Source organism: Phalangium opilio, unplaced genomic scaffold (assembly GCF_054372755.1).
Source record: "Phalangium opilio isolate 3A_F unplaced genomic scaffold, DU_Popi_V2 ptg000061l_1, whole genome shotgun sequence".
Lineage (NCBI taxonomy): Eukaryota > Metazoa > Arthropoda > Arachnida > Opiliones > Phalangiidae > Phalangium > Phalangium opilio.
Window position 1 is genome coordinate 8,636,679 of NW_028324178.1, and position 22,322 is coordinate 8,659,000.

General features: G+C 46.1%; 44 non-coding genes across 44 annotated transcripts; all 44 read right to left on the reverse strand.

The window, feature by feature from the left end:
* Positions 1 to 42: 42 nt before the first annotated feature.
* On the reverse strand, positions 43 to 124 carry TRNAL-AAG (transfer RNA leucine (anticodon AAG)). The gene has a single exon. It is a non-coding gene; the product is annotated as a tRNA-Leu (tRNA).
* Positions 125 to 344: 220 nt separating this feature from the next.
* On the reverse strand, positions 345 to 426 carry TRNAL-AAG (transfer RNA leucine (anticodon AAG)). The gene has a single exon. It is a non-coding gene; the product is annotated as a tRNA-Leu (tRNA).
* A 373-nt stretch (positions 427 to 799) lies between these two features.
* TRNAL-AAG (transfer RNA leucine (anticodon AAG)) lies at positions 800 to 881 on the reverse strand. Its single transcript has one exon. It is a non-coding gene; the product is annotated as a tRNA-Leu (tRNA).
* A 221-nt stretch (positions 882 to 1,102) lies between these two features.
* Positions 1,103 to 1,184, reverse strand: TRNAL-AAG (transfer RNA leucine (anticodon AAG)). The gene has a single exon. It is a non-coding gene; the product is annotated as a tRNA-Leu (tRNA).
* Positions 1,185 to 1,709: 525 nt separating this feature from the next.
* Positions 1,710 to 1,790, reverse strand: TRNAL-AAG (transfer RNA leucine (anticodon AAG)). Its single transcript has one exon. It is a non-coding gene; the product is annotated as a tRNA-Leu (tRNA).
* A 521-nt stretch (positions 1,791 to 2,311) lies between these two features.
* On the reverse strand, positions 2,312 to 2,393 carry TRNAL-AAG (transfer RNA leucine (anticodon AAG)). Its single transcript has one exon. It is a non-coding gene; the product is annotated as a tRNA-Leu (tRNA).
* Positions 2,394 to 2,462: 69 nt separating this feature from the next.
* Positions 2,463 to 2,544, reverse strand: TRNAL-AAG (transfer RNA leucine (anticodon AAG)). The gene has a single exon. It is a non-coding gene; the product is annotated as a tRNA-Leu (tRNA).
* Positions 2,545 to 4,281: 1,737 nt separating this feature from the next.
* On the reverse strand, positions 4,282 to 4,363 carry TRNAF-AAA (transfer RNA phenylalanine (anticodon AAA)). Its single transcript has one exon. It is a non-coding gene; the product is annotated as a tRNA-Phe (tRNA).
* A 373-nt stretch (positions 4,364 to 4,736) lies between these two features.
* TRNAL-AAG (transfer RNA leucine (anticodon AAG)) lies at positions 4,737 to 4,818 on the reverse strand. The gene has a single exon. It is a non-coding gene; the product is annotated as a tRNA-Leu (tRNA).
* Positions 4,819 to 4,887: 69 nt separating this feature from the next.
* Positions 4,888 to 4,969, reverse strand: TRNAL-AAG (transfer RNA leucine (anticodon AAG)). Its single transcript has one exon. It is a non-coding gene; the product is annotated as a tRNA-Leu (tRNA).
* A 70-nt stretch (positions 4,970 to 5,039) lies between these two features.
* TRNAL-AAG (transfer RNA leucine (anticodon AAG)) lies at positions 5,040 to 5,121 on the reverse strand. Its single transcript has one exon. It is a non-coding gene; the product is annotated as a tRNA-Leu (tRNA).
* Positions 5,122 to 5,798: 677 nt separating this feature from the next.
* On the reverse strand, positions 5,799 to 5,880 carry TRNAF-AAA (transfer RNA phenylalanine (anticodon AAA)). Its single transcript has one exon. It is a non-coding gene; the product is annotated as a tRNA-Phe (tRNA).
* A 373-nt stretch (positions 5,881 to 6,253) lies between these two features.
* Positions 6,254 to 6,335, reverse strand: TRNAL-AAG (transfer RNA leucine (anticodon AAG)). Its single transcript has one exon. It is a non-coding gene; the product is annotated as a tRNA-Leu (tRNA).
* A 524-nt stretch (positions 6,336 to 6,859) lies between these two features.
* TRNAL-AAG (transfer RNA leucine (anticodon AAG)) lies at positions 6,860 to 6,941 on the reverse strand. Its single transcript has one exon. It is a non-coding gene; the product is annotated as a tRNA-Leu (tRNA).
* A 69-nt stretch (positions 6,942 to 7,010) lies between these two features.
* On the reverse strand, positions 7,011 to 7,092 carry TRNAL-AAG (transfer RNA leucine (anticodon AAG)). Its single transcript has one exon. It is a non-coding gene; the product is annotated as a tRNA-Leu (tRNA).
* A 70-nt stretch (positions 7,093 to 7,162) lies between these two features.
* On the reverse strand, positions 7,163 to 7,244 carry TRNAL-AAG (transfer RNA leucine (anticodon AAG)). The gene has a single exon. It is a non-coding gene; the product is annotated as a tRNA-Leu (tRNA).
* Positions 7,245 to 7,617: 373 nt separating this feature from the next.
* Positions 7,618 to 7,699, reverse strand: TRNAL-AAG (transfer RNA leucine (anticodon AAG)). The gene has a single exon. It is a non-coding gene; the product is annotated as a tRNA-Leu (tRNA).
* A 69-nt stretch (positions 7,700 to 7,768) lies between these two features.
* TRNAL-AAG (transfer RNA leucine (anticodon AAG)) lies at positions 7,769 to 7,850 on the reverse strand. The gene has a single exon. It is a non-coding gene; the product is annotated as a tRNA-Leu (tRNA).
* Positions 7,851 to 9,435: 1,585 nt separating this feature from the next.
* On the reverse strand, positions 9,436 to 9,517 carry TRNAL-AAG (transfer RNA leucine (anticodon AAG)). Its single transcript has one exon. It is a non-coding gene; the product is annotated as a tRNA-Leu (tRNA).
* Positions 9,518 to 9,586: 69 nt separating this feature from the next.
* TRNAL-AAG (transfer RNA leucine (anticodon AAG)) lies at positions 9,587 to 9,668 on the reverse strand. The gene has a single exon. It is a non-coding gene; the product is annotated as a tRNA-Leu (tRNA).
* Positions 9,669 to 10,190: 522 nt separating this feature from the next.
* TRNAL-AAG (transfer RNA leucine (anticodon AAG)) lies at positions 10,191 to 10,272 on the reverse strand. The gene has a single exon. It is a non-coding gene; the product is annotated as a tRNA-Leu (tRNA).
* A 69-nt stretch (positions 10,273 to 10,341) lies between these two features.
* Positions 10,342 to 10,423, reverse strand: TRNAL-AAG (transfer RNA leucine (anticodon AAG)). Its single transcript has one exon. It is a non-coding gene; the product is annotated as a tRNA-Leu (tRNA).
* A 70-nt stretch (positions 10,424 to 10,493) lies between these two features.
* Positions 10,494 to 10,575, reverse strand: TRNAL-AAG (transfer RNA leucine (anticodon AAG)). The gene has a single exon. It is a non-coding gene; the product is annotated as a tRNA-Leu (tRNA).
* A 525-nt stretch (positions 10,576 to 11,100) lies between these two features.
* On the reverse strand, positions 11,101 to 11,182 carry TRNAF-AAA (transfer RNA phenylalanine (anticodon AAA)). The gene has a single exon. It is a non-coding gene; the product is annotated as a tRNA-Phe (tRNA).
* Positions 11,183 to 11,404: 222 nt separating this feature from the next.
* On the reverse strand, positions 11,405 to 11,486 carry TRNAF-AAA (transfer RNA phenylalanine (anticodon AAA)). Its single transcript has one exon. It is a non-coding gene; the product is annotated as a tRNA-Phe (tRNA).
* Positions 11,487 to 11,707: 221 nt separating this feature from the next.
* TRNAL-AAG (transfer RNA leucine (anticodon AAG)) lies at positions 11,708 to 11,789 on the reverse strand. Its single transcript has one exon. It is a non-coding gene; the product is annotated as a tRNA-Leu (tRNA).
* A 69-nt stretch (positions 11,790 to 11,858) lies between these two features.
* Positions 11,859 to 11,940, reverse strand: TRNAL-AAG (transfer RNA leucine (anticodon AAG)). Its single transcript has one exon. It is a non-coding gene; the product is annotated as a tRNA-Leu (tRNA).
* A 524-nt stretch (positions 11,941 to 12,464) lies between these two features.
* TRNAL-AAG (transfer RNA leucine (anticodon AAG)) lies at positions 12,465 to 12,546 on the reverse strand. The gene has a single exon. It is a non-coding gene; the product is annotated as a tRNA-Leu (tRNA).
* A 1,131-nt stretch (positions 12,547 to 13,677) lies between these two features.
* Positions 13,678 to 13,759, reverse strand: TRNAF-AAA (transfer RNA phenylalanine (anticodon AAA)). Its single transcript has one exon. It is a non-coding gene; the product is annotated as a tRNA-Phe (tRNA).
* A 222-nt stretch (positions 13,760 to 13,981) lies between these two features.
* Positions 13,982 to 14,063, reverse strand: TRNAF-AAA (transfer RNA phenylalanine (anticodon AAA)). Its single transcript has one exon. It is a non-coding gene; the product is annotated as a tRNA-Phe (tRNA).
* Positions 14,064 to 14,284: 221 nt separating this feature from the next.
* Positions 14,285 to 14,366, reverse strand: TRNAL-AAG (transfer RNA leucine (anticodon AAG)). Its single transcript has one exon. It is a non-coding gene; the product is annotated as a tRNA-Leu (tRNA).
* Positions 14,367 to 14,435: 69 nt separating this feature from the next.
* On the reverse strand, positions 14,436 to 14,517 carry TRNAL-AAG (transfer RNA leucine (anticodon AAG)). The gene has a single exon. It is a non-coding gene; the product is annotated as a tRNA-Leu (tRNA).
* Positions 14,518 to 15,041: 524 nt separating this feature from the next.
* Positions 15,042 to 15,123, reverse strand: TRNAL-AAG (transfer RNA leucine (anticodon AAG)). Its single transcript has one exon. It is a non-coding gene; the product is annotated as a tRNA-Leu (tRNA).
* Positions 15,124 to 17,315: 2,192 nt separating this feature from the next.
* Positions 17,316 to 17,397, reverse strand: TRNAL-AAG (transfer RNA leucine (anticodon AAG)). Its single transcript has one exon. It is a non-coding gene; the product is annotated as a tRNA-Leu (tRNA).
* A 374-nt stretch (positions 17,398 to 17,771) lies between these two features.
* Positions 17,772 to 17,853, reverse strand: TRNAL-AAG (transfer RNA leucine (anticodon AAG)). Its single transcript has one exon. It is a non-coding gene; the product is annotated as a tRNA-Leu (tRNA).
* An 827-nt stretch (positions 17,854 to 18,680) lies between these two features.
* On the reverse strand, positions 18,681 to 18,762 carry TRNAL-AAG (transfer RNA leucine (anticodon AAG)). The gene has a single exon. It is a non-coding gene; the product is annotated as a tRNA-Leu (tRNA).
* A 525-nt stretch (positions 18,763 to 19,287) lies between these two features.
* Positions 19,288 to 19,369, reverse strand: TRNAL-AAG (transfer RNA leucine (anticodon AAG)). Its single transcript has one exon. It is a non-coding gene; the product is annotated as a tRNA-Leu (tRNA).
* A 222-nt stretch (positions 19,370 to 19,591) lies between these two features.
* Positions 19,592 to 19,673, reverse strand: TRNAL-AAG (transfer RNA leucine (anticodon AAG)). Its single transcript has one exon. It is a non-coding gene; the product is annotated as a tRNA-Leu (tRNA).
* A 669-nt stretch (positions 19,674 to 20,342) lies between these two features.
* TRNAL-AAG (transfer RNA leucine (anticodon AAG)) lies at positions 20,343 to 20,424 on the reverse strand. The gene has a single exon. It is a non-coding gene; the product is annotated as a tRNA-Leu (tRNA).
* A 70-nt stretch (positions 20,425 to 20,494) lies between these two features.
* On the reverse strand, positions 20,495 to 20,576 carry TRNAL-AAG (transfer RNA leucine (anticodon AAG)). The gene has a single exon. It is a non-coding gene; the product is annotated as a tRNA-Leu (tRNA).
* An 827-nt stretch (positions 20,577 to 21,403) lies between these two features.
* Positions 21,404 to 21,485, reverse strand: TRNAL-AAG (transfer RNA leucine (anticodon AAG)). Its single transcript has one exon. It is a non-coding gene; the product is annotated as a tRNA-Leu (tRNA).
* A 221-nt stretch (positions 21,486 to 21,706) lies between these two features.
* Positions 21,707 to 21,788, reverse strand: TRNAL-AAG (transfer RNA leucine (anticodon AAG)). The gene has a single exon. It is a non-coding gene; the product is annotated as a tRNA-Leu (tRNA).
* Positions 21,789 to 21,858: 70 nt separating this feature from the next.
* TRNAL-AAG (transfer RNA leucine (anticodon AAG)) lies at positions 21,859 to 21,940 on the reverse strand. Its single transcript has one exon. It is a non-coding gene; the product is annotated as a tRNA-Leu (tRNA).
* Positions 21,941 to 22,161: 221 nt separating this feature from the next.
* On the reverse strand, positions 22,162 to 22,243 carry TRNAL-AAG (transfer RNA leucine (anticodon AAG)). The gene has a single exon. It is a non-coding gene; the product is annotated as a tRNA-Leu (tRNA).
* Positions 22,244 to 22,322: the final 79 nt, after the last annotated feature.

Genomic DNA, 22,322 nt, shown 5'->3' on the forward strand with positions numbered 1-22,322 from the left:
AGCAAAAGCTTCATATTATTAATAATAGAAAACAAAATAGGCTGATAGACGTGGGATTCGAACCCACGCCCCCGAAGAGACTGGTGCCTTAAACCAGCGCCTTAGACCACTCGGCCACTCTACCTGGAAACAAAAGCCACCTCAGACTAATAAGCAAAAGCTTCATATTATTAATCCTAGAAAACAAAGTAGGCTGATAGATGTGGGATGCGAACCCACGCCCCGAAGGGAATGGTGCCTTAAACCAGCGCCTTTGACCACTCGGCCACTCTACCAGGAAACAAAAGTCACCTCAGACTAATAAGCAAAAGCTTCATATTTATAGGTTAGGAAACAAAGTAGGCTGACAGAGGTAGGATTCGAACCCACGCCCCCGAAGAGACTGGTGCCTTAAACCAGCGCCTTAGACCACTCGGCCACTCTACCTGGAAACATAAGACACCTTAGACTAATAAGCAAAAGCTTTATATTATTAATCCTAGAAAACAAAGTAGGCTGATAGATGTGGGATGCGAACCCACGCCCCGAAGGGAATAGCGCCCTAAACCAGCTTCTTGGACCACTTGGCCACTCTACCCGAAAGCAAAAGTAAACTCAGTCTAATTAGCAAAAGCTTCATATTATTAATCGTAGAAAACAAACTCTGCTGATAGAGGTGGGACTCGAACTTACGCCCCCGAAGAGACTGGTGCCTTCAACCAGCGCCTTAGACCACTCGGCCACTCTACCTGGAAACAAAAGACACCTCAGACTAATAAGCAAAAGCATCATATTATTAATCGTAGAAAACAAACTCTGCTGATAGAGGTGGGACTCGAACCCACGCCCCCGAAGAGACTGGTGCCTTCAACCAGCGCCTTAGACCACTCGGCCACTCTACCTGGAAACAAAAGACACCTCAGACTAATAAGCAAAAGCTTCATATTATTAATCTTAGGAAAAAAAGTAGGCTGATAGATGTGGGATGCGAACCCACGCCCCGAAGGGAATAGTGCCTTAAACCAGCGCCTTGGACCACTTGGCCACTCTACCCGAAAGCAAAAGTAAACTCAGTCTATTTAGCAAAAGCTTCATATTATTAATCGTAGAAAACAAACTCTGCTGATAGAGGTGGGATTCGAACCCACGCCCCCGAAGAGACTGGTGCCTTAAACCAGAGCCTTAGACCACTCGTCCACTCTACCTGGAAACAAAAGACAACTCAGGCTAATAAGCAAAAGCTTCATATTATTAATCTTAGGAAAAAAAGTAGGCTGACACAGGTGGGATTCGAACCCACGCCCCCGAAGAGACTGGTGCCTTAAACCAGCGCCATAGACCACTCGGCAACTCTACCTGGAAACAAACGTCTCCTCAGACTAATAAGCAAAAGCTTCATATTATTAATCTTAGGAAACAAAGTAGGCTGACAGAGGTGGGATTCGAGCCCACGCCCCCGAATAGACTGGTGCCTTGAACCAGCGCCTTAGACCACTCGGCCACTCTACCTGGAAACAAAAGACACCTCAGACTAATAAGTAAAAGCTTCATATTATTAATCTTAGGAAAAAAAGTAGGCTGATAGATGTGGGATGCGAACCCACGTCCCGAAGGGAATGGTGCCTTAAACCCGCGCCTTAGACCACTCGGCCACTCTACCTGGAAACAAATGTCACCTCAGACTACTAAGCAAAAGCTTCATATTATTAATCCTAGGAAACAAAGTTGGCTGATAGAGGTGGGATTCGAACCCACGCCACGAAGAGACTGGTACCTTAAACCAGCGTCTTAGACCACTCGGCCACACTACCTGGAAACAAAAGTCACCTCAGACTAATAAGCAGAATTTTCATATTATTAATCTTAGGAAACAAAGTAGGCTGACAGAGGTGGGATTCGAGCCCACGCCCCCGAATAGACTGGTGCCTTAAACCAGCGCCATAGACCACTCGGCCACTCTACCTGGAAACAAAAGTCTCCTCAGACTAATAAGCAAAAGCTTCATATTATTAATCTTAGGAAACAGAGTAGGCTGACAGAGGTGGGATTCGAGCCCACGCCCCCGAATAGACTGGTGCCTTGAACCAGCGCCTTAGACCACTCGGCCACTCTACCTGGAAACAAAAGACACCTCAGACTAATAAGCAAAAGCTTCATATTATTAATCCTAGAAAACAAAGTAGGCTGATAGATGTGGGATTTGAACCCACGCCCCGAAGGGAATAGTGCCCTAAACCAGCTTCTTGGACCACTTGGCCACTCTACCCGAAAGCAAAAGTAAACTCTATTTAGCAAAAGCTTCATATTATTAATCGTAGAAAACAAACTCTGCTGATAGAGGTGGGATTCGAACCCACGCCCCCGAAGAGACTGGTGCCTTAAACCAGCGCCATAGACCACTCGGCCACTCTACCTGGAAACAAAAGTCTCCTCAGATTAATAAGCAAACGCTTCATATTTATATCTTAGGAAACAAAGTAGGCTGACAGAGGTAGGATTCGAACCCACGCCCCCGAAGAGACTGGTGCCTTAAACCAGCGCTTTAGACCACTCGGCCACTCTACCTGGAAACAAAAGTCTCCTCAGATTAATAAGCAAAAGCTTCATATTTATATCTTAGGAAACAAAGTAGGCTGACAGAGATAGGATTCGAACCCACGCCCCCGAAGAGACTGGTGCCTTAAATCAGCGCCTAAGACCACTCGGCCACTCTACCTGGAAACAAAAGACACCTCAGACTAATAAGCAAAAGCTTCATATTATTAATCCTAGAAAACAAAATAGGCTGATAGATGTGGGATTCGAACCCAAGCCCCGAAGGGAATGGTGCCTTTAACCAGCGCCTTGGACCACTTGGCCACTCTACCCGAAAGCAAAAGTAAACTCAGTCTATTTAGCAAAAGCATCATATTATTAATCGTAGAAAACAAACTCTGCTGATAGAGGTGGGACTCGAACCCACGCCCCCGAAGAGACTGGTGGCTTAAACCAGCCCCTTAGACCATTCGGCCACTCTTCCTGGAAACAGACGTCACCTCAGACTAATAAGCAAAAGCTTCATATTATTAATCCTAGGAAACAAAGTAGGCTGACAGAGGTGGGATTCGCACCCACGCCCCCGAAGAGACTGGTGCCGTCAACCAGCGCCTTAGACCACTCGGCCACTCTACCTGGAAACAAAAGTCTCCTCAGACTAATAAGCAAAAGCTTCATATTTATATCTTAGGAGACAAAGTAGGCTGACAGAGGTAGGATTCGAACCCACGCTTCCGAAGAGACTGGTGCCTTAAACCAGCGCTTTAGACCACTCGGCCACTCTACCTGGAAACAAAAGACACCTTAGACTAATAAGCAAAAGCTTCATATTATTAATCCTAGAAAACAAAGTAGGCTGATAGATGTGGGATGCGAACCCACGCCCCGAAGGGAATAGTGCCTTAAACCAGCGCCTTGGACCACTTGGCCACTCTACCTGGAAACAAAAGTCACCTCAGACTAATAAGCAAAAGCTTCATATTATTAGTCCTAGGAAACAAAGTAGGCTGATAGAGGTGGGATTCGAACCCACGCCCCCGAAGAGACTGGTGCCTTAAAACAGCGCCTAAGACCACTCGGCCACTCTACTTGGAAACAAAAGACACCTCAGACTAATAAGCAAAAGCTTCATATTATTAATCCTAGAAAACAAAATAGGCTGATAGATGTGGGATTCGAACCCAAGCCCCGAAGGGAAAGGTGCCTTTAACCAGCGCCTTGGACCACTTGGCCACTCTACCCGAAAGCAAAAGTAAACTCAGTCTATTTAGCAAAAGCATCATATTATTAATCGTAGAAAACAAACTCTGCTGATAGAGGTGGGACTCGAACCCACGCCCCCGAAGAGACTGGTGGCTTAAACCAGCCCCTTAGACCATTCGGCCACTCTTCCTGGAAACAGACGTCACCTCAGACTAATAAGCAAAAGCTTCATATTATTAATCCTAGGAAACAAAGTAGGCTGACAGAGGTGGGATTCGCACCCACGCCCCCGAAGAGACTGGTGCCTTCAACCAGCGCCTTAGACCACTCGGCCACTCTACCTGGAAACAAAAGACACCTCAGACTAATAAGCAAAAGCTTCATATTATTAATCCTTGGAAACAAAGTAGGCTGATAGAGGTGGGATACGAGCCCACGCCCCCGAATAGACTGGTGCCTTAAACCCGCGCCTTAGACCACTCGGCCACTCTACCTGGAAGCAAAAGTCACCTCAGACTACTAAGCAAAAGCTTCATATTATTAATCCTAGAAAACAAAATAGGCTGATAGACGTGGGATTCGAACCCACGCCCCCGATGAGACTGGTGCTTTAAACCAGCGCCTTAGACCTCTCGGCCACTCTACCTGGAAACAAAAGTCACCTCAGACTAATAAGCAAAAGCTTCATATTATTAATCCTAGGAAACAAAGTAATCTGATAGAGGTGGGATTCGAGCCCAAGCCCCCGAATAGACTGGTGCCTTAAACCCGCGCCTTAGACCACTCGGCCACTCTACCTGGAAACAAAAGTCACCTCAGACTACTAAGCAAAAGCTTCATATTATTAATCCTAGAAAACAAAGTAGGCTGATAGATGTGGGATGCGAACCGACGCCCCGAAGGGAATAGTGCCTTAAACCAGCTTCTTGGACCACTTGGCCACTCTACCCGAAAGCAAAAGTAAACTCAGTCTATTTAGCAAAAGCTTCATATTATTAATCGTAGAAAACAAATTCTGCTGATAGAAGTGGGATTCGAACCCACGCCCCCGAAGAGACTGGTGCCTTAAACCAGCGCCTTAGACCACTCGGCCACTCTACCTGGAAACAAAAGTCACCTCAGACTAATAAGCAAAAGCTTCATATTTATATCTAAGGAAACAAAGTAGGCTGACAGAGGTAGGATTCGAACCCACGCCCACGAAGAGACTGGTGCCTTAAACCAGCGCCTTAGACCACTCGGCCACTCTACCTGGAAGCAATAGTCACCTCAGACTAATAAGCAAAAGCTTCATATTATAAGTCCTAGGAAACAAAGTAGGCTGATAGAGGTGGGATTCGAACCCACGCCCCCGAAGAGACTGGTGTCTTAAACCAGCGCCTAAGACCACTCGGCCACTCTACCTGGAAGCAATAGTCACCTCAGACTAATAAGCAAAAGCTTCATATTATTAGTCCTAGGAAACAAAGTAGGCTGATAGAGGTGGGATTCGAACCCATGCCCCCGAAGAGACTGGTGCCTTAAACCAGCTTCTTGGACCACTCGGCCACTCTACCTGGAAACAAAAGCCACCTCAGACTAATAAGCAAAAGCTTCATATTATTAATCCTAGAAAACAAAGTAGGCTGATAGATGTGGGATGCGAACCCACGCCCCGAAGGGAATGGTGCCTTAAGCCAGCTTCTTGGACCACTTGGCCACTCTACCCGAAAGCAAAAGTAAACTCAGTCTATTTAGCAAAAGCTTCATATTATTAATCGTAGAAAACAAAGTAGGCTGATAGAGGTGGGATTCGAACCCACGCCCCCGAAGAGACTGGTGCCTTAAACCAGCGCCTTAGACCACTCGTTCACTCTACCTGGAAACAAAAGACACCTCAGACTAATAAGCAAAAGCTTCATATTATTAATCCTTGGAAACAAAGTAGGCTGATAGAGGTGGGATACGAGCCCACGCCCCCGAATAGACTGGTGCCTTAAACCCGCGCCTTAGACCACTCGGCCACTCTACCTGGAAGCAAAAGTCACCTCAGACTACTAAGCAAAAGCTTCATATTATTAATCCTAGAAAACAAAATAGGCTGATAGACGTGGGATTCGAACCCACGCCCCCGAAGAGACTGGTGCTTTAAACCAGCGCCTTAGACCTCTCGGCCACTCTACCTGGAAACAAAAGTCACCTCAGACTAATAAGCAAAAGCTTCATATTATTAATCCTAGGAAACAAAGTAATCTGATAGATGTGGGATTCGAGCCCAAGCCCCCGAATAGACTGGTGCCTTAAACCCGCGCCTTAGACCACTCGGCCACTCTACCTGGAAACAAAAGTCACCTCAGACTACTAAGCAAAAGCTTCATATTATTAATCCTAGAAAACAAAGTAGGCTGATAGATGTGGGATGCGAACCGACGCCCCGAAGGGAATAGTGCCTTAAACCAGCTTCTTGGACCACTTGGCCACTCTACCCGAAAGCAAAAGTAAACTCAGTCTATTTAGCAAAAGCTTCATATTATTAATCGTAGAAAACAAACTCTGCTGATAGAAGTGGGATTCGAACCCACGCCCCCGAAGAGACTGGTGCCTTAAACCAGCGCCTTAGACCACTCGGCCACTCTACCTGGAAACAAAAGTCACCTCAGACTAATAAGCAAAAGCTTCATATTTATATCTAAGGAAACAAAGTAGGCTGACAGAGGTAGGATTCGAACCCACGCCCACGAAGAGACTGGTGCCTTAAACCAGCTTCTTGGACCACTCGGCCACTCTACCTGGAAACAAAAGCCACCTCAGACTAAAAAGCAAAAGCTTCATATTATTAATCCTAGAAAACAAAGTAGGCTGATAGTTGTGGGATGCGAACCCACGCCCCGAAGGGAATGGTGCCTTGAGCCAGCTTCTTGGACCACTTGGCCACTCTACCCGAAAGCAAAAGTAAACTCAGTCTATTTAGCAAAAGCTTCATATTATTAATCCTAGGAAACAAAGTAGGCTGACAGAGGTGGGATTCGCACCCACGCCCCCGAAGAGACTGGTGCCTTCAACCAGCGCCTTAGACCACTCGGCCACTCTACCTGGAACCAAAAGACACCTCAGACTAATAAGCAAAAGCTTCATATTATTAATCTTAGGAAAAAAAGTAGGCTGACAGAGGTGGGATTCGAACCCACGCCCCCGAAGAGACTGGTGCCTTAAAACAGCGCCTAAGACCACTCGGCCACTCTACCTGGAAACAAAAGTCACCTCAGACTAATAAGCAAAAGCTTCATATTTATATCTAAGGAAACAAAGTAGGCTGACAGAGGTAGGATTCGAACCCACGCCCACGAAGAGACTGGTGCCTTAAACCAGCGCCTTAGACCACTCGGCCACTCTACCTGGAAGCAATAGTCACCTCAGACTAATAAGCAAAAGCTTCATATTATTAGTCCTAGGAAACAAAGTAGGCTGATAGAGGTGGGATTCGAACCCACGCCCCCGAAGAGACTGGTGCCTTAAACCAGCTTCTTGGACCACTCGGCCACTCTACCTGGAAACAAAAGCCACCTCAGACTAATAAGCAAAAGCTTCATATTATTAATCCTAGAAAACAAAGTAGGCTGATAGATGTGGGATGCGAACCCACGCCCCGAAGGGAATGGTGCCTTAAGCCAGCTTCTTGGACCACTTGGCCACTCTACCCGAAAGCAAAAGTAAACTCAGTCTATTTAGCAAAAGCTTCATAATATTAATCCTGGGAAACAAAGTAGGCTGACAGAGGTGGGATTCGCACCCACGCCCCCGAAGAGACTGGTGCCTTCAACCAGCGCCTTAGACCACTCGGCCACTCTACCTGGAAACAAAAGACACCTCAGACTAATAAGCAAAAGCTTCATATTATTAATCTTAGGAAAAAAAGTAGGCTGACAGAGGTGGGATTCGAACCCACGCCCCCGAAGAGACTGGTGCCTTAAAACAGCGCCTAAGACCACTCGGCCACTCTACCTGGAAACAAAAGTCACCTCAGACTAATAAGCAAAAGCTTCATATTTATATCTAAGGAAACAAAGTAGGCTGACAGAGGTAGGATTCGAACCCACGCCCACGAAGAGACTGGTGCCTTAAACCAGCGCCTTAGACCACTCGGCCACTCTACCTGGAAGCAAAAGTAAACTCAGTCTATTTAGCAAAAGCTTCATATTATTAATCCTAGGAAACAAAGTAGGCTGACAGAGGTGGGATTCGCACCCACGCCCCCGAAGAGACTGGTGCCTTCAACCAGCGCCTTAGACCACTCGGCCACTCTACCTGGAAACAAAAGACACCTCAGACTAATAAGCAAAAGTTTCATATTATTAATCTTAGGAAACAAAGTAGGCCGACAGAGGTGGGATTCGAACCCACGCCCCCGAAGAGACTGGTGCCTTAAAACAGCGCCTAAGACCACTCGGCCACTCTACCTGGAAACAAAAGACACCTCAGACTAATAAGCAAAAGCTTCTTATTATTAATCCTAGAAAACAAAATAGGCTGATAGATGTGGGATTCGAACCCACGCCCAAAGGGAATGGTGCCTTTAACCAGCGCCTTGCACCACTTGGCCACTCTACCCGAAAGCAAAAGTAAACTCAGTCTATTTAGCAAAAGCATCATATTATTAATCGTAGAAAACAAACTCTGCTGATAGAGGTGGGACTCGAACCCACGCCCCCGAAGAGACTGGTGGCTTAAACCAGCCCCTTAGACCATTCGGCCACTCTTCCTGGAAACAGACGTCACCTCAGACTAATAAGCAAAAGCTTCATATTATTAATCCTAGGAAACAAAGTAGGCTGACAGAGGTGGGATTCGCACCCACGCCCCCGAAGAGACTGGTGCCTTCAACCAGCGCCTTAGACCACTCGGCCACTCTACCTGGAAACAAAAGAAACCTCAGACTAATAAGCAAAAGCTTCATATTATTAATCTTAGGGAAAAAAGTAGGCTGATAGATGTGGGATGCGAACCCACGTCCCGAAGGGAATGGTGCCTTAAACCAGCGCCATAGACCACTCGGTCACTATACCTGGAAACAAAAGTCACCTAGACTAATAAGCAAAAGCTTCACATTATTAATCTTAGGAAACAAAGTAGGCCGACAGAGGTGGGATTCGAACCCACGCCCCCGAAGAGACTGGTGCCTTAAAACAGCGCCTAAGACCACTCGGCCACTCTACCTGGAAACAAAAGACACCTCAGACTAATAAGCAAAAGCTTCATATTATTAATCCTAGAAAACAAAATAGGCTGATAGATGTGGGATTCGAACCCAAGCCCCGAAGGGAATGGTGCCTTTAACCAGCGCCTTGGACCACTTGGCCACTCTACCCGAAAGCAAAAGTAAACTCAGTCTATTTAGCAAAAGCATCATATTATTAATCGTAGAAAACAAACTCTGCTGATAGAGGTGGGACTCGAACCCACGCCCCCGAAGAGACTGGTGGCTTAAACCAGCCCCTTAGACCATTCGGCCACTCTTCCTGGAAACAGACGTCACCTCAGACTAATAAGCAAAAGCTTCATATTATTAATCCTAGGAAACAAAGTAGGCTGACAGAGGTGCGATTCGCACCCACGCCCCCGAAGAGACTGGTGCCTTCAACCAGCGCCTTAGACCACTCGGCCACTCTACCTGGAAACAAAACACACCTCAGACTAATAAGGAAAAGCTTCATATTATTAATCTTAGGAAAAAAAGTAGGCTGACAGAGGTGGGATTCGAACCCACGCCCCCGAAGAGACTGGTGCCTTAAAACAGCGCCTAAGACCACTCGGCCACTCTACCTGGAAACAAAAGTCACCTCAGACTAATAAGCAAAAGCTTCATATTTATATCTAAGGAAACAAAGTAGGCTGACAGAGGTAGGATTCGAACCCACGCCCACGAAGAGACTGGTACCTTAAACCAGCGCCTTAGACCACTCGGCCACTCTACCTGGAAGCAATAGTCACCTCAGACTAATAAGCAAAAGCTTCATATTATTAATCTTAGGGAAAAAAGTAGGCTGATAGATGTGGGATGCGAACCCACGTCCCGAAGGGAATGGTGCCTTAAACCAGCGCCATAGACCACTCGGTCACTATACCTGGAAACAAAAGTCACCTAGACTAATAAGCAAAAGCTTCACATTATTAATCTTAGGAAACAAAGTAGGCCGACAGAGGTGGGATTCGAACCCACGCCCCCGAAGAGACTGGTGCCTTAAAACAGCGCCTAAGACCACTCGGCCACTTTACCTGGAAACAAAAGACACCTCAGACTAATAAGCAAAAGCTTCATATTATTAATCCTAGAAAACAAATTAGGCTGATAGATGTGGGATTCGAACCCACGCGCAAAGGGAATGGTGCCTTTAACCAGCGCCTTGGACCACTTGGCCACTCTACCCGAAAGCAAAAGTAAACTCAGTCTATTTAGCAAAAGCATCATATTATTAATCGTAGAAAACAAACTCTGCTGATAGAGGTGGGACTCGAACCCACGCCCCCGAAGAGACTGGTGGCTTAAACCAGCCCCTTAGACCATTCGGCCACTCTACCTGGAAACAAATGTCACCTCAGACTAATAAGCAAAAGCTTCATATTTATATCTAAGGAAACAAAGTAGGCTGACAGAGGTAGGATTCGAACCCACGCCCACGAAGAGACTGGTACCTTAAACCAGCGCCTTAGACCACTCGGCCACTCTACCTGGAAGCAATAGTCACCTCAGACTAATAAGCAAAAGCTTCATATTATTAGTCCTAGGAAACAAAGTAGGCTGATAGAGGTGGGATTCGAACCCACGCCCCCGAAGAGACTGGTGCCTTAAACCAGCTTCTTGGACCACTCGGCCACTCTACCTGGAAACAAAAGCCACCTCAGACTAATAAGCAAAAGCTTCATATTATTAATCCTAGAAAACAAAGTAGGCTGATAGATGTGGGATGCGAACCCACGCCCCGAAGGGAATGGTGCCTTAAGCCAGCTTCTTGGACCACTTGGCCAATCTACCCGAAAGCAAAATTAAACTCAGTCTATTTAGCAAAAGCTTCATATTATTAATCGTAGAAAACAAAGTAGGCTGATAGAGGTGGGATTCGAACCCACGCCCCCGAAGAGACTGGTGCCTTAAACCAGCGCCTTAGACCACTCGTTCACTCTACCTGGAAACAAAAGACACCTCAGACTAATAAGCAAAAGCTTCATATTATTAGTCCTAGGAAACAAAGTAGGCTGATAGAGGTGGGATACGAGCCCACGCCCCCGAATAGACTGGTGCCTTAAACCCGCGCCTTAGACCACTCGGCCACTCTACCTGGAAGCAAAAGTCACCTCAGACTACTAAGCAAAAGCTTCATATTATTAATCCTAGAAAACAAAATTGGCTGATAGACGTGGGATTCGAACCCACGCCCCCGAAGAGACTGGTGCTTTAAACCAGCGCCTTAGACCTCTCGGCCACTCTACCTGGAAACAAAAGTCACCTCAGACTAATAAGCAAAAGCTTCATATTATTAATCCTAGGAAACAAAGTAGGCTGATAGAGGTGGGATTCGAGCCCACGCCCCCGAATAGACTGGTGCCTTAAACCCCCGCCTTAGACCACTCGGCCACTCTACCTGGAAACAAAAGTCACCTCAGACTACTAGGCAAAAGCTTCATATTATTAATCCTAGAAAACAAAATAGGCTGATAGACGTGGGATTCGAACCCACGCCCCCGAAGAGACTGGTGCTTTAAACCAGCGCCTTAGACCTCTCGGCCACTCTACCTGGAAACAAAAGCCACCTCAGACTAATAAGCAAATGCTTCATATTATTAATCCTAGAAAACAAAGTAGGCTGATAGATGTGGGATGCAAACCCACGCCCCGAAGGGAATAGTGCCTTAAACCAGCTTCTTGGACCACTTGGCCACTCTACCCGAAAGCAAAAGTAAACTCAGTCTATTTAGCAAAAGCTTCATATTATTAATCGTAGAAAACAAACTCTGCTGATAGAAGTGGGATTCGAACCCACGCCCCCGAAGAGACTGGTGCCTTAAACCAGCGCCTTAGACCACTCGGCCACTCTACCTGGAAACAAAAGTCACCTCAGACTAATAAGCAAAAGCTTCATATTTATATCTTAGGATACAAAGTAAGCTGACAGAGGTAGGATTCGAACCCACGCCCCCGAAGAGACTGGTGCCTTAAACCAGCGCTTTAGACCACTCGGCCACTCTACCTGGAAACAAAAGACACCTTAGACTAATAAGCAAAAGCTTCATGTTATTAATCCTAGAAAACAAAGTAGGCTGATAGATGTGGGATGCGAACCCAAGCCCCGAAGGGAATAGTGCATTAAACCAGCGCCTTGGACCACTTGGCCACTCTACCTGGAAACAAAAGTCACCTCAGACTAATAAGCAAAAGCTTCATATTATTAGTCCTAGGAAACAAAGTAGGCTGATAGAGGTGGGATTCGAACCCACGCCCCCGAAGAGACTGGTGCCTTAAGCCAGCTTCTTGGACCACTTGGCCACTCTACCTGGAAACAAAAGCCACCTCAGACTAATAATCAAAAGCTTCATATTATTAATCCTAGAAAACAAAGTAGGCTGATAGATGTGGGATGCGAGCCCACGCCCCGAAGGGAATAGTGCCTTAAACCAGCTTCTTGGACCACTTGGCCACTCTACCCGAAAGCAAAAGTAAACTCAGTCTATTTAGCAAAAGCTTCATATTATTAATCGTAGAAAACAAACTCTGCTGATAGAAGTGGGATTCGAACCCACGCCCCCGAAGAGACTGGTGCCTTAAACCAGCGCCTTAGACCACTCGGCCACTCTACCTGGAAACAAAAGTCACCTCAGACTAATAAGCAAAAGCTTCATATTTATATCTTAGGAAACAAAGTAAGCTGACAGAGGAAGGATTCGAACCCACGCCCCCGAAGAGACTGGTGCCTTAAACCAGCGCTTTAGACCACTCGGCCACTCTACCTGGAAACAAAAGACACCTTAGACTAATAAGCAAAAGCTTCATGTTATTAATCCTAGAAAACAAAGTAGGCTGATAGATGTGGGATGCGAACCCAAGCCCCGAAGGGAATAGTGCCTTAAAACAGCGCCTTGGACCACTTGGCCACTCTACCTGGAAACAAAAGTCACCTCAGACTAATAAGCAAAAGCTTCATATTATTAGTCCTAGGAAACAAAGTAGGCTGATAGAGGTGGGATTCGAACCCACGCCCCCGAAGAGACTGGTGCCTTAAGCCAGCTTCTTGGACCACTTGGCCACTCTACCTGGAAACAAAAGCCACCTCAGACTAATAATCAAAAGCTTCATATTATTAATCCTAGAAAACAAAGTAGGCTGATAGATGTGGGATGCGAACCCACGCCCCGAAGAGAATAGTGCCTTAAACCAGCGCCTTGGACCACTTGGCCACTCTACCCGATAGCAAAAGTAAACTCAGTCTATTTAGCAAAAGCTTCATATTATTAATCGTAGAAAACAAACTCTGCTGATAGAGGTGGGATTCGAATCCACGCCCCCGAAGAGACTGGTGCCTTAAACCAGCGCCTTAGACCACTCGTCCACTCTACCTGGAAACAAAAGACACCTAAGACTAATAAGCAAAAGCTTCATATTATTAATCCTAGGAAACAAAGTAGGCTGATAGAGGTGGGATTCGAGCCCACGCCCCCGAATAGACTGGTGCCTTAAACCCGCGCCTTAGACCACTCGGCCACTCTACCTGGAAACGAAAGACACCTCAGACTAATAAGCAAAAGCTTCATATTATTAGTCCTAGGAAACAAAGTAGGCTGATAGAGGTGGGATACGAGCCCACGCCCCCGAATAGACTGGTCCCTTAAACCCGCGCCTTAGACCACTCGGCCACTCTACCTGGAAGCAAAAGTCACCTCAGACTACTAAGCAAAAGCTTCATATTATTAATCCTAGAAAACAAAATTGGCTGATAGACGTGGGACTCGAACCCACGCCCCCGAAGAGACTGGTGCTTTAAACCAGCGCCTTAGACCTCTCGGCCACTCTACCTGGAAACAAAAGTCACCTCAGACTAATAAGCAAAAGCTTCATATTATTAATCCTAGGAAACAAAGTAGGCTGATAGAGGTGGGATTCGAGCCCACGCCCCCGAATAGACTGGTGCCTTAAACCCCCGCCTTAGACCACTCGGCCACTCTACCTGGAAACAAAAGTCACCTCAGACTACTAGGCAAAAGCTTCATATTATTAATCCTAGAAAACAAAATAGGCTGATAGACGTGGGATTCGAACCCACGCCCCCGAAGAGACTGGTGCTTTAAACCAGCGCCTTAGACCTCTCGGCCACTCTACCTGGAAACAAAAGCCACCTCAGACTAATAAGCAAAAGCTTCATATTATTAATCCTAGAAAACAAAGTAGGCTGATAGATGTGGGATGCAAACCCACGCCCCGAAGGGAATAGTGCCTTAAACCAGCTTCTTGGACCACTTGGCCACTCTACCCGAAAGCAAAAGTAAACTCAGTCTATTTAGCAAAAGCTTCATATTATTAATCGTAGAAAACAAACTCTGCTGATAGAAGTGGGATTCGAACCCACGCCCCCGAAGAGACTGGTGCCTTAAACCAGCGCCTTAGACCACTCGGCCACTCTACCTGGAAACAAAAGTCACCTCAGACTAATAAGCAAAAGCTTCATATTTATATCTTAGGATACAAAGTAAGCTGACAGAGGTAGGATTCGAACCCACGCCCCCGAAGAGACTGGTGCCTTAAACCAGCGCTTTAGACCACTCGGCCACTCTACCTGGAAACAAAAGACACCTTAGACTAATAAGCAAAAGCTTCATGTTATTAATCCTAGAAAACAAAGTAGGCTGATAGATGTGGGATGCGAACCCAAGCCCCGAAGGGAATAGTGCATTAAACCAGCGCCTTGGACCACTTGGCCACTCTACCTGGAAACAAAAGTCACCTCAGACTAATAAGCAAAAGCTTCATATTATTAGTCCTAGGAAACAAAGTAGGCTGATAGAGGTGGGATTCGAACCCACGCCCCCGAAGAGACTGGTGCCTTAAGCCAGCTTCTTGGACCACTTGGCCACTCTACCTGGAAACAAAAGCCACCTCAGACTAATAATCAAAAGCTTCATATTATTAATCCTAGAAAACAAAGTAGGCTGATAGATGTGGGATGCGAGCCCACGCCCCGAAGGGAATAGTGCCTTAAACCAGCTTCTTGGACCACTTGGCCACTCTACCCGAAAGCAAAAGTAAACTCAGTCTATTTAGCAAAAGCTTCATATTATTAATCGTAGAAAACAAACTCTGCTGATAGAAGTGGGATTCGAACCCACGCCCCCGAAGAGACTGGTGCCTTAAACCAGCGCCTTAGACCACTCGGCCACTCTACCTGGAAACAAAAGTCACCTCAGACTAATAAGCAAAAGCTTCATATTTATATCTTAGGAAACAAAGTAAGCTGACAGAGGAAGGATTCGAACCCACGCCCCCGAAGAGACTGGTGCCTTAAACCAGCGCTTTAGACCACTCGGCCACTCTACCTGGAAACAAAAGACACCTTAGACTAATAAGCAAAAGCTTCATGTTATTAATCCTAGAAAACAAAGTAGGCTGATAGATGTGGGATGCGAACCCAAGCCCCGAAGGGAATAGTGCCTTAAACCAGCGCCTTGGACCACTTGGCCACTCTACCTGGAAACAAAAGTCACCTCAGACTAATAAGCAAAAGCTTCATATTATTAGTCCTAGGAAACAAAGTAGGCTGATAGAGGTGGGATTCGAACCCACGCCCCCGAAGAGACTGGTGCCTTAAGCCAGCTTCTTGGACCACTTGGCCACTCTACCTGGAAACAAAAGCCACCTCAGACTAATAATCAAAAGCTTCATATTATTAATCCTAGAAAACAAAGTAGGCTGATAGATGTGGGATGCGAACCCACGCCCCGAAGAGAATAGTGCCTTAAACCAGCGCCTTGGACCACTTGGCCACTCTACCCGAAAGCAAAAGTAAACTCAGTCTATTTAGCAAAAGCTTCATATTATTAATCGTAGAAAACAAACTCTGCTGATAGAGGTGGGATTCGAATCCACGCCCCCGAAGAGACTGGTGCCTTAAACCAGCGCCTTAGACCACTCGTCCACTCTACCTGGAAACAAAAGACACCTAAGACTAATAAGCAAAAGCTTCATATTATTAATCCTAGGAAACAAAGTAGGCTGATAGAGGTGGGATTCGAGCCCACGCCCCCGAATAGACTGGTGCCTTAAACCCGCGCCTTAGACCACTCGGCCACTCTACCTGGAAACAAAAGTCACCTCAGACTACTAAGCAAAAGCTTCATATTATTAATCCTAGAAAACAAAATAGGCTGATGGACGTGGGATTCGAACCCAGGCCCAGAAGAGACTGGTGCTTTAAACCAGCGCCTTAGACCTCTCGGCCACTCTACCTGGAAACAAAAGCCACCTCAGACTAATAAGCAAAAGCTTCATATTATTAATCCTAGAAAACAAAGTAGGCTGATAGATGTGGGATTCGAGCCCACGCCCCCGAATAGACTGGTGCCTTAAACCCGCGCCTTAGACCACTCGGCCACTCTACCTGGAAACAAAAAACACCTCAGACTAATAAGCAAAAGCTTCATATTATTAGTCCTAGGAAACAAAGTAGGCTGATAGAGGTGGGATTCGAGCCCACGCCCCCGAATAGACTGGTGCCTTAAACCCGCGCCTTAGACCACTCGGCCACTCTACCTGGAAACAAAAGTCACCTCAGACTACTAAGCAAAAGCTTCATATTATTAATCCTAGAAAACAAAAAAAGGCTGATGGACGTGGGATTCGAACCCAGGCCCAGAGGAGACTGGTGCTTTAAACCAGCGCCTTAGACCTCTCGGCCACTCTACCTGGAAACAAAAGTCACCTCAGACTAATAAGCAAAAGCTTCATATTATTAATCCTAGGAAACAAAGTAGGCTGATAGAGGTGGGATTCGAGCCCACGCCCCCGAATAGACTGGTGCCTTAAACCCGCGCCTTGGACCACTCGGCCACTCTACCTGGAAACAAAAGTCACCTCAGACTACTAAGCAAAAGCTTCATATTATTAATCCTAGAAAACAAAATAGGCTGATAGACGTGGGACTCGAACCCACACCCCCGAATAGACTGGTCCTTTAAACCAGCGCCTTAGACCTCTCGGCCACTCTACCTGGAAACAAAAGCCACCTCAGACTAATAAGCAAAAGCTTCATATTATTAATCCTAGAAAACAAAGTAGGCTGATAGATGTGCGATGCGAACCCACGCCCCGAAGGGAATAGTGCCTTAAACCAGCTTCTTGGACCACTTGGCCACTCTAACCGAAAGCAAAAGTAAACTCAGTCTATTTAGCAAAAGCTTCATATTATTAATCGTAGAAAACAAACTCTGCTGATCGAGGTGGGATTCGAACCCACGCCCCCGAAGAGACTGGTGCCTTAAACCAGCGCCTTAGACCACTCGTCCACTCTTCCTTGAAACAAAAGACACCTCAGACTAATAAGCAAAAGCTTCATATTATTAATCTTAGGAAAAAAATAGGCTGACACAGGTGGGATTCGAACCCACGCCCCCGAAGTGACTGGTGCCTTAAACCAGCGCCATAGACCACTCGGCCACTCTACCTGAAAAAAAAAAGCCACCTCAGACTAATAAGCAAAAGCTTCATATTATTAATCCTAGAAAACCAAGTAGGCTGATAGATGTGGGGTGCGAACCCACGCCCCCGAAGAGACTGGTGCCTTAAACCAGCTTCTTGGACCACTCGGCCACTCTACCTGGAAACAAAAGCCACCTCAGACTAATAAGCAAAAGCTTCATATTATTAATCCTAGAAAACAAAGTAGGCTGATAGATGTGGGATGCGAACCCACGCCCCGAAGGGAATGGTGCCTTAAGCCAGCTTCTTGGACTACTTGGTCACTCTACCCGAAAGCAAAAGTAAACTCAGTCTATTTAGCAAAAGCTTCATATTATTAATCGTAGAAAACAAACTCTGCTGATAGAGATGGGATTCGAACCCACGCCCCCGAAGAGACTGGTGCCTTAAACCAGCGCCTTAGACCACTCGTCCACTCTACCTGGAAACAAAAGTCTCCTCAGACTAATTAGGAAAATTTTCATATTATTAATCTTAGGAAACAAAGTAGGCTGACAGAGGTGGGATTCGAGCCCACGCCCCCGAATAGACTGGTGCCTTAAACCCCCGCCTTAGACCAATCGGCCACTCTACCTGGAAACAAAAGTCACCTCAGACTACTAAGCAAAAGCTTCATATTATTAATCCTAGAAAACAAAGTAGGCTGATAGATGTGGGATGCGAACCCACGCCCCGAAGGGAATAGTGCCTTAAACCAGCTTCTTGGACCACTTGGCCACTCTACCCGAAAGCAAAAGTAAACTCAGTCTATTAAGCAAAAGCTTCATATTATTAATCGTAGAAAACAAACTCTGCTGATAGAAGTGGGATTCGAACCCACGCCCCCGAAGAGACTGGTGCCTTAAACCAGCGCCTTAGACCACTCGGTTACTGTACCTAGAAACAAAAGTCACCTCAGACTAATAAGCAAAAGCTTCATATTTATATCTAAGGAAACAAAGTAGGCTGACAGAGGTAGGATTCGAACCCACGCCTTCGAAGAGGCTGGTGCCTTAAACCAGCGCTTTAGACCACTCGGCCACTCTACCTTGAAACAAAAGACACCTTAGACTAATAAGCAAAAGCTTCATATTATTAACCCTAGAAAACAAAGTAGGCTGATAGATGTGGGATGCGAACCCACGCCCCGAAGGGAATAGTGCCTTAAACCAGCGCCTTGGACCACTTGGCCACTCTACCCGAAAGCAAAAGTAAACTCAGTCTATTTAGCAAAAGCTTCATATTATTAATCGTAGAAAACAAACTCTGCTGATAGAGGTGGGATTCGAACTCACGCCCCCGAAGAGACTGGTGCCTTAAACCAGCGCCTTAGACCACTCGGCCACTCTACCTGGAAACAAAAGCCACCTCAGACTAATCAGCAAAAGCTTCATATTATTAATCCTAGAAAACAAAGTAGGCGGATAGATGTGAGATGCGAACCCACGCCCCCGAAGAGACTGGTGCCTTAAACCAGCGCCTTAGACCACTCGGCCACTCTACCTGGAAACAAAAGCCACCTCAGACTAATAAGCAAAAGCTTCATATTATTAATCCTAGAAAACAAAGTAGGCGGATAGGTGTGAGATGCGAACCCACGCCCCCGAAGAGACTGGTGCCTTAAACCAGCGCCTTAGACCACTCGGCCACTCTACCTGGAAACAAAAGCCACCTCAGACTAATAAGCAAAAGCTTCATATTATTAATCCTAGAAAACAAAGTAGGCTGATAGATGTGGGATGCGAACCCACGCCCCGAAGGGAATGGTGCCTTAAACCAGCTTCTTGGACCACTTGGCCACTCTACCCGAAAGCAAAAGTAAACTCAATCTATTTAGCAAAAGCTTCATATTATTAATCGTAGAAAACTAACTCTGCTGATCGAGGTGGGATTCGAACCCACGCCCCCGAAGAGACTGGTGCCTTAAACCAGCGCCATAGACCACTCGACCACTCTACCTGGAAACAAAAGTCTCCTCAGACTAATTAGGAAAATTTTCATATTATTAATCTTAGGAAACAAAGTAGGCTGACAGAGGTGGGATTCGAGCCCACGCCCCCGAATAGACTGGTGCCTTAAACCCGCGCCTAAGACCACTCGGCCACTCTACCTGGAAACAAAAGTCACCTCAGACTACTAAGCAAAAGCTTCATATTATTAATCCTAGAAAACAAAATAGGCTGATAGACGTGGGATTCGAACCCACGCCCCCGAAGAGACTGGTGCCTTAAACCAGCGCCTTAGACCACTCAGCCACTCTTCCTGCAAACAAAAGTCACCTCAGACTAATAAGCAAAAGCTTCGTATTATTAATCTTAGGAAAAAAAGTAGGCTTATAGATGTGATATGCGAACCCACGCCCCCGAAGAGACTGGTGCCTTAAACCAGCGCCTTAGACCACTCGGCCACTCTACCTGGAAACATAAGCCACCTCAGACTAATAAGCAAAAGCTTCATATTATTAATCCTAGAAAACAAAGTAGGCTGATAGATGTGGGATGCGAACCCACGCCCCGAAGGGAATGGTGCCAGCTTCTTGGACCACTTGGCCACTCTACCCGAAAGCAAAAGTAAACTCAATCTATTTAGCAAAAGCTTCATATTATTAATCGTAGAAAACAAACTGTGCTGATCGAGGTGGGATTCGAACCCACGCCCCCGAAGAGACTGGTGCCTTAAACCAGCGCCTAAGACCACTCGTCCACTCTACCTGGAAACAAAAGACACCTTAGACTAATAAGCAAAAGCTTCATATTATTAATCCTAGAAAACAAAGTAGGCTGATAGATGTGGGATGCGAACCCACGCCCCGAAGAGAATAGTGCCTTAAACCAGCGCCTTGGACCACTTGGCCACTCTACCCGAAAGCAAAAGTAAACTCAGTCTATTTAGCAAAAGCGTCATATTATTAATCGTAGAAAACAAACTCTGCTGATAGAGGTGGGATTCGAACCCACGCCCCCGAAGAGACTGGTGCCTTAAACCAGCGCCTTAGACCACTCGGCCACTCTACCTGGAAACAAAAGTCACCTCAGACTAATAAGCAAAAGCTTCATATTATTAATCCTAGGAAAGAAAGTAGGCTGATAGAGGTGGGATTCGAACCCACGCCCCCGAAGAGACTGGTGCCTTAAACCAGCGCCATAGACCACTCGACCACTCGACCTGGAAACAAAAGTCACCTCAGACTAATAAGCAGAATCTTCATATTATTAATCCTAGAAAACAAAATAGGCTGAAAGATGTGGGATTCGAACCCACGCCACGAAGGGAATGGTGCCTTTAACCAGCGCCTTAGACCACTTGGCCACTCTACCCGAAAGCAAAAGTAAACTCAGTCTATTTAGCATAAGCTTCATATTATTAATCCTAGGAAACAAAGTAGGCTGACAGAGGTGGGATTCGCACCCACGCCCCCGAAGAGACTGGTGCCTTCAACCAGCGCCTTAGACCACTCGGCCACTCTACCTGGAAACAAAAGTCACCTCAAACTAATAAGCAAAAGCTTCATATTATTAATATTAGGAAACAAAGTAGGCTGACAGAGGTGGGATTCGAACCAACGCCGGCGAAGCGACTGGTGCCTTAATACAGCGCCTAAGACCACTCGGCCACTCTACCTGGAAACAAAAGACACCTCAGACTAATAAGCAAAAGCTTCATATTATTAATCCTAGAAAACAAAGTAGGCTGATAGATGTGGGATTCGAACCCACGCCCCGAAGGGAATGGTGCCTTAAACCAGCTTCTTGGACCACTTGGCCGCTCTACCCGAAAGCAAAAGTAAACTCAGTCTATTTAGCAAAAGCTTCATATTATTAATCGTAGAAAACAAACTCTGCTGATAGAGTTGGGATTCGAACTCACGCCCCCGAAGAGACTGGTGCCTTAAACCAGCGCCCTAGACACTCGTCCACTCTACCTGGAAACAAAAGTCACCTCAGACTAATAAGCAAAAGCTTCATATTATTAATCCTAGAAAACAAAATAGGCTGATAGATGTGGGATTCGAACCCACGCCCCCGAAAACACTGGTGCCTTAAACCAGCACCTTAGACCACTCGGCCACTCTACCTGGAAACAAAAGTCACCTCAGACTAATAAGCAAAAGCTTAATATTATTAATCCTAGAAAACAAAGTAGGCTGATAGATGTGGGTTTCGAACCCACGCCCCGAAGGGAATGGTGCCTTTAACCAGCGCCTTAGACCACTTGGCCACTCTACCCGAAAGCAAAAGTAAATTCAGTCTATTTAGCAAAAGCATCATATTATTACTCGTAGAAAACAAACTCTGCTGATAGAGGTGGGACTCGAACCCACGCCCCCGAAGAGACTGGTGCCTTAAACCAGCGCCTTAGACCATTCGGCCACTCTACCTGGAAACAAAAGTCACCTCAGACTAATAAGCAAAAGCTTCATATTATTAATCCTAGGAAACAAACTAGGCTGACAGAGGTGGGATTCGAACCCACGCCCCCGAAAACACTGGTGCCTTAAACCAGCACCTTAGACCACTCGGCCACTCTACCTGGAAACAAAAGTCACCTCAGACTAATAAGCAAAAGCTTCATATTATTAATCCTAGAAAACAAAGTAGGCTGATAGATGTGGGTTTCGAACCCACGCCCCGAAGGGAATGGTGCCTTTAACCAGCGCCTTAGACCACTTGGCCACTCTACCCGAAAGCAAAAGTAAATTCAGTCTATTTAGCAAAAGCATCATATTATTACTCGTAGAAAACAAACTCTGCTGATAGAGGTGGGACTCGAACCCACGCCCCCGAAGAGACTGGTGCCTTCAACCAGCGCCTTAGAACACTCGGCCACTCTACCTGGAAACAAAAGTCACCTCAAACTATTAAGCAAAAGCTTCATATTATTAATATTAGGAAACAAAGTAGGCTGACAGAGG